This window comes from Prinia subflava, chromosome 5 (assembly GCF_021018805.1).
Source record: "Prinia subflava isolate CZ2003 ecotype Zambia chromosome 5, Cam_Psub_1.2, whole genome shotgun sequence".
NCBI classification, from domain to species: domain Eukaryota; kingdom Metazoa; phylum Chordata; class Aves; order Passeriformes; family Cisticolidae; genus Prinia; species Prinia subflava.
In genome coordinates, this window is record NC_086251.1 from 27,674,683 (window position 1) to 27,689,422 (window position 14,740).

At 40.7% G+C, this 14,740-nt stretch overlaps 1 protein-coding gene across 3 annotated transcripts in view; it reads left to right on the forward strand.

Annotated features, from left to right (window-relative positions):
• The first annotated feature begins 554 nt into the window (after positions 1-554).
• Positions 555-14,740, forward strand: part of MIDEAS (mitotic deacetylase associated SANT domain protein) — a 53,711-nt gene continuing 39,525 nt past the window's right edge. The window contains exons 1-2 of one of the 3 annotated variants that reach the window (XM_063398631.1): positions 555-2,034; positions 5,838-6,170. The gene's annotated coding sequence lies outside the window, so the exon portion shown is untranslated. Of the gene's footprint in view, positions 2,035-2,082; positions 2,443-5,837; positions 6,171-14,740 lie in introns of those variants that run through there. The other 2 variants (XM_063398630.1, XM_063398632.1) reach the window with 2 other exon arrangements.

Below are 14,740 nucleotides of genomic sequence, written 5' to 3' on the forward strand. Positions count from 1 at the left end.
TGTGAAACACAAGATGCTGCTCATCCTTTTGCTCCCAGCCTCCAAACAGGTGAAGTACAACATGCATTTGTTCTGTCTGGAACAAAGAGATACACTTTGGTATTAGAACATCATTTAAAATCATAGAAGACTGGTGGGGTTTGGGTTTGTTTTTGGTTGGGTTTGTTTTCCCCCCAATGAAAGTTGAAATAAATAATTTCAATCTCATCAATATCTGATGTGCGTCATGGGAGGTACTGATTGCCTAACGTAACAGAGAGGAAATACCTCCAAGTTTATTGAATCTCTCTTTTCAATCTTAGGGCAAATTAAACTAATGAGTTGTGTGCCATTGACTACAGCTAGTTATTATATGTTCAATAATTTATGTTTGCTTTACATATTAGGTAATTTGTGAATATCTGGGAATATTCCTTCTGTATTGATTTAAATAGTTATTGACCTATTGGTCCTGTCTATTGGGAGTTTGGAAGAGCAAATGTATTAATGGTGCTATAGCAGAGTTTTCCTTGAGGGTCCTATTGAGACAGTGTTGCATCAAATGATACCTCTGGTTGTGAGAAAGAAAAAAAACTTTACCAGTAGTACCTGTGGCTACTATTTTGCTCTTTAGCACCATGTGTCTTACTGTTATCCTCTGCACCATGACAGGAAAAGATTGGGTGTGGTAATTAGACTGCTGACCTGGGACTCATCAGAGTAACCTGGTTATGCATCTGTAGTCATGGGCAAGTCACTTCTCTGGGCTCCTGTTTCTACACATCTTGAGCTTCCCTGGTAAAAAGTTCTGCAAGGAGCTATTGTGAAAGAAACATGAACTACAGTGAGCAGTGCAAAAATTACTTCTATATTTCACTCTGTAAGGCAATAGGTGCTGGAAGGGAAACTGCCCTGCTGATCTGGAAAAAAAAAAACCCCAAACCCAGCAATGCTGCTGTGTGCACTGAATGATCTGAGCCTGGATGAAGGTAAACACATGGCCAAGTGCACATTGGAGAAAAACTTTTGGCATTTTCGTGTTGCTCACGTTTCACTGAATGTGAGTCTAATCTGTGAATGCTGTCTAAAGGTTATTTTATAATCCAAAAGTTTCATCGATTGCTAACAAACTCGAGTAGCAGAGCAGTCTACAGAGGGAGCAATGACAAAGCAGCTTATTTATTTCCTGCCTCAGTATGGTAGAGTAGCGTGCCTGCATTTGTCAGCACACTGTTTTTTATTCCCGGACCAAGGTAGCAGAGGAAGCCATATTCCAGAAGAGGAGCTGGACATCTTAGAAACCTCAGAAATATGAGTTCTTGCAAAAGTAAATTTCAGGTGTTGGTAAAACAGCCAACAGTAGACACACAACCTGAGGATTTGCATTAGATTAAAATATTTTCTCCCTTCTCTCTCTTTTTTTTTTTTCCCTCACTTTTTCGTCTGAAAAAGTGAGAAAAGAGACTGAAAGGGGAAACAGCAAAGCATATTTTCCTTTGGTACAAGGGTTTCCTTCAAACCCAAAACCTCTGTTTGTTTTTCTTCAGCGAGAAGGGACACAAAGCCTGATCTCGCTGAAGAGGCTGGCTCTGAACTCGGGGAATCAAAGCGGCGCTTTCCGCCGGGTATTGGACACAGCAGAATTTTGCAGGGCTTGGCTTTCAAATCAATGCTGCAAACTCCCTTCCCGCCCTTCACTCGTTCGGGGTTTCCTTCCCCTCGTTGCCAACAGCAGCGACGCCAAGCGCAGAAGGTCGAGCCGAGATCTGTGGAGAAGGGCAGGGGCTCGGGCCCGTGCCGGGATGAGGCGCTGAGGGCCGGCGGGAGCTGCGCCGCGGAGGGAGGAGGAGGAGGGCGGGAGGAGGAGGAGTTGAGAAGCCCGGGCTCGGGAGCCTCCCCGCTTACCGCACTAGGAAGTGACGCTTTCGCTGAGTCCCGGAGAGAAAGAAACAAAGTTTGTTGGTTTTTTTTTTCCCCTCCTTCTTCCCTCCCGCCCCCCTCTGCAAAGAGCCGCTCCACGTTCTCCCGCGGCGCCCGCCGTGCCTGGCTGCGCAGGTGAGCCAGAGCGTTCTCTTTCCTCCTTCTCCTGTTTTCCGCGCGTTTATTTATTTTTTTTTTAGTTTGCACGATTTGCTTCCGTTTTCCTGCCATTTTGGAGAGGGGGTGTCTTTCCTGGGGCTTTTCTTTTGGGGGTGGTGGTGCGTGCTTTGTCTGTGGGTCCTGGGTGCAGGATGAGGAGCAGAAGTACCTGTGGAGGTGACGGGGGCGGCTGGCTCCGCGTCCGGGCCGCGCAGCCCCCGGGGGCCGGGACAGCGGCACTCCCGGCCCGCCTGCTGCGGGGGACCGGGCTCGGCTGCTGAGCCATCGCCTCTCGCCGTACCCTGAGTGCTTACGAGCGCTCCGGAGGGGTTTCTTCCCGGCTGCCTGGCTGCGGCAGCATTTTCAGGATGTGCCTGTGTCCGGGTGAGCTGCCTGCGGATGGAATTTGGGGGGTTGGTTCGGGGCGGGGGGAGGTTCTCTGCTGGTGTCGTGTGCGGGGCCCCGGGTGCTGCGGGGGAGCCGCCGAGCCCCGGCCGCCGCTGGGCGCGCATCGTGGCCGGGGTCGGATCGCTCTGCTGGGGTTTACGCAGTGGAGGGGGTGGGGAAGAATTAGTTAGATAATTTTTGAAAAATCCCGTGCTCTCAAGTGTGCAGCTCTTTTCTGGCAGCAACTGCAAAAGACCGATTCGTTGCAGTTTAGCAGTAAAAGCTGACAATACACCTACGCGCGTATGTGAGAGTCTTATATAATACTTACGGGTTTTTTTTTTTTAACAGGCGTAAGCAGGATTTATTTTTGGTTTGTAAAGTCTTGTGTGGTTGCAGCTTGCAGAATTAGCGAAATATTCTACTTGCTCAACAGATATTTACATTCTTTTAAAAACATCCAATTTTAAATAATAACTTGATTTAATTCCGACTGCGTGTTTTGATCTTCGTGTAAAGGCCATCTGTACTGGAGCAAGCAGTTAAGGGAGGAGAAGAGAGGAAAAGAAATGTCCTAATGCAGAGACTATTAGGTTGTTTAGAGGGCGAGACTGCAGTTCCAAGCAGCAACAGCAGCAGCTTTATGACTGTGTGTAATTACTGAGTGATTGCATAGGACAGCATTGTTGGAACGAATACGTATACACAGGCTATTGTGCAAGATTTCTGTGCCGAACAAAACCTAGTTTTATATTGCAAATGCTAAAAAGAGAATGTGTTCTGCATTGAACTGCCACGTTCCTCTTAATTCGTAGAATTAGAAGAGGAAGGTACAAGTGGCGTGAGGCTGATCGGAGAAATCACAGATCTGAAATACTCAGCAGAAACGCCACTAGTAGTTTCTGAAATCACAGCAGATAGAAATTGAAAGCTCATTGAATCTGCGGGTTCATGTTTCTAAAGTGATTATATAGCAGGTGAAATCCAAGCGGGTTTTCTACAGTTCCTGCACGTTTAGTGTAATTCTTGCTCTGGTCTAATTTTTTGTTTGGTTGTGTGGAGAAAAGGCAAAATGTTAAAACAAGCAACTGCAGTTCAGCTAGCTTGCTTGGAAATGGAGAGAAGAGCACTGGGGAGAGTTTCTGTGTCGGGCCACAAAAACTTAGAGCTTGAAAGAACTACCAGACCAGAGATATGCTCAGAGCATGCTTTTTCAACTGAAACTCACAAGTTGCATCTGGTTCAGTGATCTTGCAGACAGTGTTGGCTGAGCGATAGTATGAGGCACTGGGAAAGTGTGCCACCGACACTGTATTAGCAAGGCTTTTAACTAAGACTTTAAAGTATATCATAATTATGCCAGAGTTCTTGGGGGTACAAGTTAGGGTCCCTAAGATTTGTTTTTCAGAAATGCGAGTCACGTGTTATTTTTATCAGCTTAGTTTTGAGAGTACTTGGACTTCATGACTTATCAGATCTGAAAGATTTTAGATCTGGTTCTCAGGAACTGGCTTTTCTAACATTAGAGATAATTTTCTATAAGTCTTATCTTCAGCTACTATAGATGATGTCTTAATAAATGCTATAAAGGCTTATAAAGTATTTTGAGCACTGCAATGGAAAGTACTATAAAAATAGAAAGCTGCTTTAAAATTTCTTGGTGTTCAACTAAAACATTTTAGCAGATCATATTATTGGTAATTTCCTCAGATTGTCAAGAAAATGCTTCATGTAAAATGCATGTGGTTTTGTTAACGAAGAATGAAAGGATCTGCTGATAGTGGTTTTTTGTGTTTTGTTTGTTTCTGGGTTTTTTTGGTTTTTGTTTTGTTTGTTTTTTTTTGTCATTTGACAAACTATCTTAGTGATCCTTCTGTAAGTTTATTGAAGCATTTTGTTTTAATAAAACATATGAAACAAGTATATATTAATCCATACATTACCATGATGTTCTACTTGTAGATTTTTCTCAAAATTGTACTTAATGTCTTGACTGACTTGTCAATCTATGTTATACTCAATGTTTTAATGTCAAAATTACCTCTGGAGTAGTTCTTCAAGATTTCTTGAATCATTTGTGGTAGTGATACAATATAGTCATTCCTTATGCTAAGTCTTCTGGTTTTCACAACCTGTGTGGTAGGAGAGAGTTTTTGGTCAGGATTCTTTGGACTTGTATACAAAGGAGTAGGTAACTTGTCCTTGAGTTGTCCTGTGGTTCTCACTGGAATTAGTCATATATATATATGTGTATATATTTGTGTGCATGTTAGCAAAACAAAGGTGTAGCTGTGCTAGCCTTTAACCCATCCAGTTGCATGCAAGTACTATGAAGTGGTGAGGGCTGTAGCACAATGCAATCTTTTCAAAAGCCTGCATAAATGCTCCAAATGTTAGTTTACATTTTTGCATTTTCACTCTTATGGTCACCTGCCAGTGGTGGCTGCAGAACCACAGGAGATATTTTCAAGCCTGCCATCCCTTTCATGATACTCTTCTGTTAAGCTGCTCATCAAGCCCTTAAGTTGCTCCTGACTTGAGGACACGCAGCCTTTCTTTAGAAATGGCCACCTTGGTGGTGTGTGTGTGGAGGTGTGTCCAGGCATGTAAGGAGACAAGAGGGACTGCCATGAATCAGAGTGGAAATCTCTCTAGCCTGTGGCCGTTTGCAAAGGTGTATATATTTTCTATATGCTGAGCAGTTCTTGAAGGATTTCTACTCAAGAAACTTACATAGTTTTCTGTTGAGCTTAGGTAAACATTTAAAGTAAAATACTTTTTTAAATTTACTGATCAAATTGGGGAATGCAAATATTGGTAAGAGCTGATTTTTTTTTGCTGTGTCACTTTTTCCAAACACTCCCCCCATAATAAAAAACACCCTGAATGCCAAAACCCTGATTTTTAAAAATTTTTCTTTTAGTCTGGAGCATTGCATAAAATCTTAGTGTTAGTTGCAGTAAATTACAGTTTGTGCTTAAATGAAACGTAGTAAATATGAATGCTGCCTGCAGTGCAATTAGTTACATTTTAAGAGACATGAAGTGAGAAATAAACCACTTTTCTCTGAGTATTCATAGTGTGAAATGGGGAGGTGAGGGAGGCAGGAGCTCTGGTGGTGAGGTTTTGCAATACATGCCCAAAAAGCTGCAGGTTCTGGCACGGGCAAACCGAGGCTCATGAGTCACATCCAAAGGGAAGACTTGTCACTGAGCAATTTGTAAATAGGAGGGATGAGCTGCTAATTCAAGGAAATATCCTGAGGACCTTCCCTAATAATTGCAAGTGTGGTAGAGGGCCTTATGTCAGACAGGAGTTGCTTGTACTTTGAATCACGTTCCCCTGGTGTGATTTGAGCCTTCAAACTAAGAAATCCTCGTTGTGCGTTACAGGGTCCCTGAAGGAGGCGGCTGATGGAGCACTAGTTGAGGTTTTTGTAGCTGCATAGCAGCCGCTTGCATTCGGCGTGGCAGCTCCTGGGCAGCCCGGGCAGCTGGCAGTGCACACACGGCCTGTGTCTGCAGCGGGGCCGCTCAGTGCGCGCCTCACAGCGCCTGCACAGCCTCTGCTCCTGAGCGGTGTCCAGCTGCAGCCCTTAGTGCTCTGCTGCTCCGAGGGAAAGCTCTGCCCTGCACACCGGGAAGAGGTGTGAAGACATGCGTTTTGAATGCAATGTCCAAGTATTTAGGAGCAACCACTGGAATGTGGATGCAGAGATAATCTTGGTAATTATTTCTTTGCTTTTCAGGCTCTCTTGATGCTTTTTATTCTATTTTGTGCAACTGGCAGCCACCGGGTAACAAGGCTTAAATTAATATAATACATTAATCTGTATATAATATGATGTACAGATATTCTTTGAAATGTACATACCCCAAAATTAATGTTCTTTTTATGTATATCACATGAATGCCCCTTGTTGAATTGATGGCTGGTGTTAATCAAGAAGCTGAAAACTGGTAAACCTAGATTGGGAGGGGGTGGCAAAAATGTTCATTGTGTGTTAATTTTTTGTTTGTTCTTAAAGACATTTTGAAAGGCTTACAGCAAAGCATGGAATAATGCTTTCCTTTTTACCCTTAATTGGTAAAAATTAATGTTTAAGTTCTACATAGTTTGACTTTAGCATTGGTAAGGATTGAAACAAGTGAAGTGCTGTTAGTACCTGAAGTAGTAAACTGAGAAATAGTTCTGATATCTTTTTTACTAAATAAGTTACTGGTACTTTACATGTTCAGAGCTGGAATGTAAAGCGAGAGGAAGAGGAATCAAGTCAGTGTTCATGCTTTGTTTTTTTATTTGCTGCCTATTATCTTCTGACATTGGTTCTCAGTTCCTTGGCTTTCCCCATCATAGGAGAGATTAGAGGACAGTGATATGTATTGGTATATCTCCTCTTGTCATTTATTTTAGGAAGACAAATTAAATGTTTGTGTATGTTTATATGTACACACACTGTTATATACCCTTAGGTATCTCATTTTATAATTCAGTTCCCCTGAGAACAAATGTTTCTTTTTCTTGTTATGCTAAAGTAGCTTGGGAGGTTTTGTTTGGGTGTTTTGGTTTTTTGTTGTTGTTGTTGTTGTTGTTTTAACCATGTTGAAGTTATACATTTAGCTGTTTGTACTATTATTTTAACCTTGAATATAATGCTGTATTTTGGTGTTTATCTTAATTTGTTGTCTTTTATAATGTTGCTTTTGTTGTTTATAGAGTAACGGTGACCAAAATATGGATGATTTATAACTGCAAGTTTTGTTCTTGTCTATTCTTTTTCTTTTCTTTTTTGAAGGGCTTGTAACTGATAGGACTTTTTGAAATACTGTTTTGGTTTTGCAGTCTGTGTGTGGTACAGAGTTGTACGGTGGATTTCCAGAAATCAGAGTGGCTGCTTCCCTTCAGCATGGATCAAGCAGAACCTGTTGTTCTGGGGAGCTGTATATTGTGTGGGGCAGTCAGCCTGCTGAAGTGCTTGTCACCTTGTCTGCGTTGTGCAGCGTAATGAGGTCCAAAGTTGAAACTAGTCCTAGAAGTCTGAATAATCTCCAGGCAGCCTTGTTATGGTGTAGTTCATAGGTAAAAGTGTGTTTTTGTTCGGATCCCAAGTTGCATGAGGATTGCATGATTTCAAACTTGACTTAATCATGTATGCTTAGGTGCAGCCTTATCTGCTATACCTGCGTATACCTGGGATTCCTTGAGCATTTCCTTTTCGACTCCTGCATATGTCACCTGGTAATCTGTCGTGAATTGCATTCTAGTTTACAGTTTTATATCCTTAACCATACTCTTGGGAGTTTAAAGTGTTCTGGTTTCAGGTTTTTATTTCTCCCAACAGAATGTATTCTTTCATGCACTTCCTGAGAGTTTGCTGTGTTTGTGGGAAATTACTACATTTGGGTGGAAAAGAATGTAGTGAAGGATTTTCCTATTTAAATTTGATTTTATACCATTTGAGAACAAAATCCCAGCACTGCCAAATTCCTGGTGAGAGGAGAGAGAGCCGCAGCTGTGAGACATTCTGACTGCTTTTGGAGATTCCAATGATGACAGCTTAGGATCCCAAATACTCACGTAGTTGAAACTGGCAGGGAAATCTGACTGCCCCTAGGATTTAGTTTGATTTCATGACTTTGAAAATTCTGAGTTGAATTATTCTCTTTGAATCTTTTGAGACAAACTCTACATGTTATCCTGTATGAGACATGCTACATATTGGGGGCAATTATAGTATCTATAATATTTAAATAATAATACAAAATTATTTGGATTTTTTATTGGAAAGCTATTGTATTTTAAAATTTTTAGAAAATACAAGTATATATGAGTAAATAATGTAGTCTTTCCAAACATTATTTAAATAAACATGTTTTAAGGGTGGTTGAGATGGCTCTGGAGAAGAAAAGAAATATATTAAAAGCTTGACTTTTGTTGTACTAGTCAAGCATTACTGTACCATTAGGCATTCTGGTTATTTGGAGCCTAAGGTGTCCTCCTTGAATAACTGGAAAGCCTTTGCACATAAAGGGTGTGATTGTAAGTAAAGAATTGTGCAAAATGTTACATTTGATTATTTGCCTTACTTTCTTCTGATTTAATTTCAGCATTGAAGTGGTCTTTTGTTATCATGATTTTCTAAATACATTTAAGAGTCAAAAGGATATTTAAGACTTTTTTTTCTTTTGAAGTATGGGAACTGCTTTCCTTTTGAAGTATAAGACTCCTCCTTGTTTTAGACCGTTTCTTTGGCAAAAATGAAATATTTCAGGTGTGGTATGACCTGACTTATTTTGCTATTGCAGCTTTCTTTCTACAGAAAATGTACTCTAAGTGTTTCTGTAGAAAACTTTGATCTGTAATAAAAAGACTTTTTATCACTTAAGAAGATACAAAAAAAATGTGAGGCTCCTTATAAACAATTTATTTTAATTTTTAATTTGAGATGTAAAGAGTAAACATTTGAAGAATTGAGGAATTAAAAACCTGAGAAGTATGGCATAGCTGATACTATACTTGGGGTTTGCACTTTTTAAGTCAGTAAGGGGCAGCTCTGCAAGAAGCTTTATTGAAGTCAGTGATGATACTCTTCTGTTTAAAAGATGAGCAAAACTATCTGGGCTTTTTTTTATTTGCAATATAAAAAAACCTAGTTCCCTTACCTTTAGAGAGGAAATTAAAACAGAGAGCTTTGTTAGCAAAAGAAATGCAGATTTGAAGCCTTGATTTGTAAAGTTTTTCTCTGCAACTGCAGGAGATAAATAATAATAATAACAATAATAATAATAATAATAATAATAATAATAATAATAACTCCTGATATAAATTGCAAACTGGAAAATTCAGTTTCCTTATTCAGGTAACCTCTGCTGGCATTTTAAAATGAACTAGCCTGCCTTTGCACACATGTGTGCCACGATGCAGGTCTTTGTTTGAGGGTGGCATAAACATATATTTGCTGAATACTTAAGCACAGGAGTCAGATGAAGCTCGAGTGGACTGATCACAAAGCAAGTGCATTTCTAACACAAGGGTGACAGAGCAAGGCTAGAGACTCTTCACTGGCCTCCAGCTTGCACTGCTGCTTTTCAGTGACTTTATGGATTTCTCTGCTGGGCACCTCTGTCAGAGGTATCATTAGGCAAGTATGAGACCAAGGGCAGTGGCCCAAATACTTGTCAACACCAGCAATTGCTTGACCACATATACATGGATATTTAGTTAAAGGGACAGTGTATTTGATACTTACAGTTGATGTTAGAACATCCATGTTGGCAAGATGCTGCTGCTTCTGTGCTGACTGAAGTGATGTTGAAATGGCTTTTACTTTTTTCTCAACAGAAGTGTTTCTTTTTTCCCCAGCAGTGATAAATCAATAATCTGTTCCAGTCCTGATCAGCAATATTCTATTGTTATAGTACTATCGAGTTACTGTTGATACTTGTGGAAGAACTACATTTAGATGAAAGAGCACACTTTTTGTTTGTAAAAGACAACCCACAAACCAACAAATATTCTCATGCTCACACAAAATGAAAAAGTACCAATATAGGAAGATAGTTAGATTTAGAAATTCTTAATGCTTCCTTCATGAGAGATATTGGTATTTAAACTGTATTTGGAATTTTGATCTGAAATTTTCAATGCTTACTTCATCCTGTGTACTACCATAATAGTGCACTCCAAGGACCACGTGACAAAAAGCAAACAAGAAAACTCAGTGTTTAAACTGGTTCACATGTTACTCAGCTGAAGAGCACAGAGATGGTACTAATGTTTGCAGCGACCCTTCGGTGTCAAATACAGAAAGATAATTTCTTATGAAACACACAAACAAAAAATCCAGTTTTCTATATTCTCTTGAGTTTGAGATCTGCTGAAGAGGGATTTTGAGTATAATTCAGACCTGCATAAGATGTTTTGCTTCTGCTCTGCTGTCAAGGTTTAGGAATGGTACTCCCCAGTTCAGTGCCTCCACTCTCCACACACCGGTTTCTCTCTTTTTTCCCCTCCTCTCCCACGTTGATGGGCTGAAGAGGGGAACTGGAGGCACAGAGGGCAAAAATCATGGCTTGAGATAAGTACAATTTACTGGAATCAGCAATGAGATAAAGAGCTGGAAGAGCAACAAAGTAGCCAGTGGCTCCAGATGGCTCTCTGCCACATTTTCTCAGCGGGAGGAGCCCTTTTCCCTGGAGGAGAGCCCCTTTCCTCCATCCCAGCAATGACATGAGATGGTGAGGAGTAACCTCCATGACCTAGTCATGCCCCTCATGGCTGGAGGAACCAGGACATCTTTGCATCGTGAGCATTAGTAAAAAAGACTGTACCTGGTCCCAGGCTGCATAGGTAAGTCTACAGTTTTGGTTTCCTTTTCTGAGGCAATATGGTTTTACTGTAGGTTTTTACCATTCTAGTTTGAATAATATGTTACAAAGGTGCAGGGTACACCTTTGGAAAGCTGAGTGATCTATAGGTGTCCCTTTTGTCAAAAGCAGATTTGAGGATCTCATTTAGTAGTGGAGATTGCAATGCTGTGATAGGGCCTGTACCAGCAGTCCTTATGGAGATCTGGTTCAGGAATATAGCCTGGAAACTAAAGCTAGGGGGAGCTTTCTGACATAGTAATTGGGTTAAAATATTTAAAAAGTCACATCCATACTCTTCCTAAGAAGGCGATGTAGCCTTTTAAAATCTTTAATAAAATCTTGCTGTTAATATCTTTAGTAGCCTGAAGTGGTTTTATTGTTCTTTCTGTGGCGTCCCACCCTTAAAGGGAAGTGATGATTTATGATTTCATTGAGCTTTTTATTCGTACTTAGACACAACAAGCTGCTTATATGGAAACTAAAATGGGCAGCAATAAGGAACAGGTACCCTGATCTTAGAACAGGTCATGCTCTTTGCCCTCACGCCGAAGAGCATTGTATCTAATACATGAGGCTACACTTGCAGCTACAAGCTGTTAAGACAGCTATAGGATAAGCAAGACTAAAGGCCGACAGACCTGAAAGAGAAGACAGCAAAATGCAATTCAGGAAGCGTTTGTTTTCTGGTGCCATAGGACATACAACAACAAAATGTTTCCAGTCTTCTCCCTTTCTTGCAAGCTCACTGCAGACGGGTACTTTACATCGGGTATTTTTACATCGTCTGTGCCGTGTTATCATACTCATTTAAAGGTGAGGTAATCGTCTTCAACCTAGAGGCTACAAAACCATACTCTGACCTAACACTTAGTGCCATCATGTGAGTAGAAATGGAGATTCTGCCTCACACAGAGGAATTGCTTGATGGGTCCTCTTGATAGGGGAAGGTGTGGTATGTGAGTCTGAATTTGCATCCCTGTGGCTGGGTGAGTGTTTTATCAGCAGGCTTTGTAGAGAAGCCCCGACATTCTCACACCTCCTTGAGAAGGAGCTGACATCGCTGTCCAGAAATGGGTTTGGGCACCCTCTGTGGACCTCCAGCAGATGGAGGCACTTAATCCTTCCTTGAGTGAAATAGCAACTTTTCATTGAATTGCAGATACGTGTTTGCCTATATGCATCTGCTATGGGCGCTCTTGGCTGGCTTCTTCCAGTGATTAAAAGCCTGAATTTTGGTTCTCTGCTTAATCCTATCATGTTTGTTCTAGAAATCTAAGATGTGGAATGGAGGCTTGTGGATTGCATTCTACAAATGTATGCATAGAAATGAGTGTTCCGGTTTCTGCGTGGAGCAGATTGTGTCGTTTTCCTAGCCAGGTTACTTGACTTTCAGTCATGTCAGTGAACAAAATTATCATCTTCCTGGTTCTGTGCACTTAGGTGATTTCAGTCTGCCTCTTACGCAGAGTTATTTCATACTTTTCTGTTTCTCAGTTGGGTAACTTTGGTAGTGTCACTAAAAAGGTGACAATGGAAGAAAAGTGGTGGATCAACGTTCTCCCTTGTAGCATGGGTTCAGGGCATTTTTTACATCTCTCAGCTGTTCTGTTGTGGGTTTTTTATTGTGAAGATGAATAGAACTATTCAGTTTTGCTATGTGCTATAAAGCATTTTAAAAAGACAGTTCTTTTTGAGTGACTTGATTTATGACAGAAGTACAGTTTGGAGGTGGAAAAATATTCTCTGTTCAGTGACAGCTCTAATGGAGTAAGTGACAGAATTTGCTTGGGAAAGTGCTCTAGGTTAAGTGTAGGATGCCTGGCTGTTTACAAGTAACCATCTAAGCCATGCACTTTGGATGTGTGGAGGCAATGTGAAAATCTATTGACATCTTTAGTTAGTCAACTGGTTTATTTTTGGGAGCTCACGAATTGGCAGGACATACTGACCCTGTCTGCAGGGAAAAAGCCTAATGACTTTGAATGCAGGAGACTTAGTGAATATTTTGTCAAGTTACTTGCTACTATTTCTTTGCAGCAACTATCATGGTGGTTTTAACTCTTTGCTTTCTCCCTGAACATTTTTGCACATTACTGATATATTTAAATGAGAATCTAATACTAGTCTGTCAAGACAAAATGGCATAAAGCATCCTACAACAGATTTGAAGAATATGAGGTTTTCTTGCTTGAACAAGGGGGAAAAATATTTTGTGATAGATTGCTTGTTTGTAACACTTTATAATATTAAACCTTCACTTGGAACAGCTATGGGTTGGATTCAGAACTGGTCCTGGACACAAAAGGCTACAATGTAGGAAAGACAGGGCAGTCTTGCACACAAGTAATAGTGGATTTTAAGGAGGTAAGCAGCTGAGACAAGTTGTATTTATGTTCAAAACCACAGCTGTGTATTTTGTGAAACTCATACTGCTTTTGCTCTGTGTGACTAGAGAGACCCAGCAGACAGAATCAAAAACTGACAGTAACAACTGCAAAGTGAACACTTAGCTCTTCCAATTTATAGGGTTTCTGATTGTGGTTGATTTACACAAAACTATTACCCACTGTGCATAAGAAAGTAAAAACAGGAAGGCTTTCTTGTAATGTTCTCCTTGTAGCTACTACTTTTGGTCCTGATTTGGAGAGCTGGTGCAAGGTTGCATGGAGGAAATAGGGAGCTGGTAATGGAAAAAAGTTGTTTTTCTTTTGGCTTTCAATATTCAGTACTCTGACACCATCAGAAATTCTCAACTGCATTGTCAGTTTAGTTGAAAACAAATTCATTGCTGGAAATAAGTAACTTCAAAACATTTTGCCTGATGATACTTGCAGTTATCTTACTGAAGAGTTAAAGTTGTGTTTGTAACTTAATTATTCCATATCCCTTTATTCATTCACACAATTAACTTGTAGTCTCACACCGGCATTGCAAGTTTTCTTCCAAATGCTGAATTGTGAAAGAGATGAGTTACCAATTACTTTGAAGAGAAAGAACCATTGATTTGACTTTCCTGTGTTACACAAGCAAAATTTAAAAGAAACCCAACAGATGAAGAAATAAAATAAAGCACATGTTAACACTTGGCAACCTGACTGGACTTAGTGAGACCATTTTGCTTGAAAGGTGTCTCCTTCACCATCGTTTTGTTTTAAGTAAGTAGAAGTAGTAGTGGATTTTTTTGTGTTTGTTTGGTGGGTTGTTTGTTTTTTAATTATTTTTTTTTTTTAATGGAAAGGAAGATCTGGAAAACTCATGTGTCTGGAATGATGTCAGCTTCTCTGTTCAGCAACAAGTCCCAGTCCCTTACTATTATTAAATACAATTGCTGGAAAAATTCGCCTTGAGGCAAGAATGTTAATTTATTTTTGAGGGGTTTTTTTTCTGAAGTATGTATTGGACATTAGTTTCAAACAGTTGTGTTTGTTTGGTTTTTTTCCCTCTCAGTCCTATCAGGGCTACTTTTCAACCTATCTTAATAAATTTGTGACTCTGTTATAAAGTTATATAACCAATCATTTGGGGACTTTGCTTTTCTTCCAATTCAGAAGTTGAAAATGAAGCTGTGTTTATTCATAGCTTGTTGAAATGCCAAATAAGTCGTGCAAACAACAGAAGAGACTGTATATTAAACATATACATATAAATCCCCATTCAAGGCTTCAATGAAATGAGTGTGGTGAGTATGCCTTTCTGTGCAGGACTCGGTGCTGGTGCCGCACCCCGGCCCGGCGTGCCTCCGCAGGGCTGTTCGGTGCCGGGGCCGCAGGTCGGGGCACGCCCGCGGGACCCGCCCGCGCCTCTTCGGGAGGGCAGCCTGAGCTCCGGGACTCAGCTGCGGGGGACACAAACCCTCTGAGAGATAATGTTTCTTTAGGCTGTCGCTCGGGCTCTCGCTCAGCAGCTGAGGCGTTTCATTGGGAAAT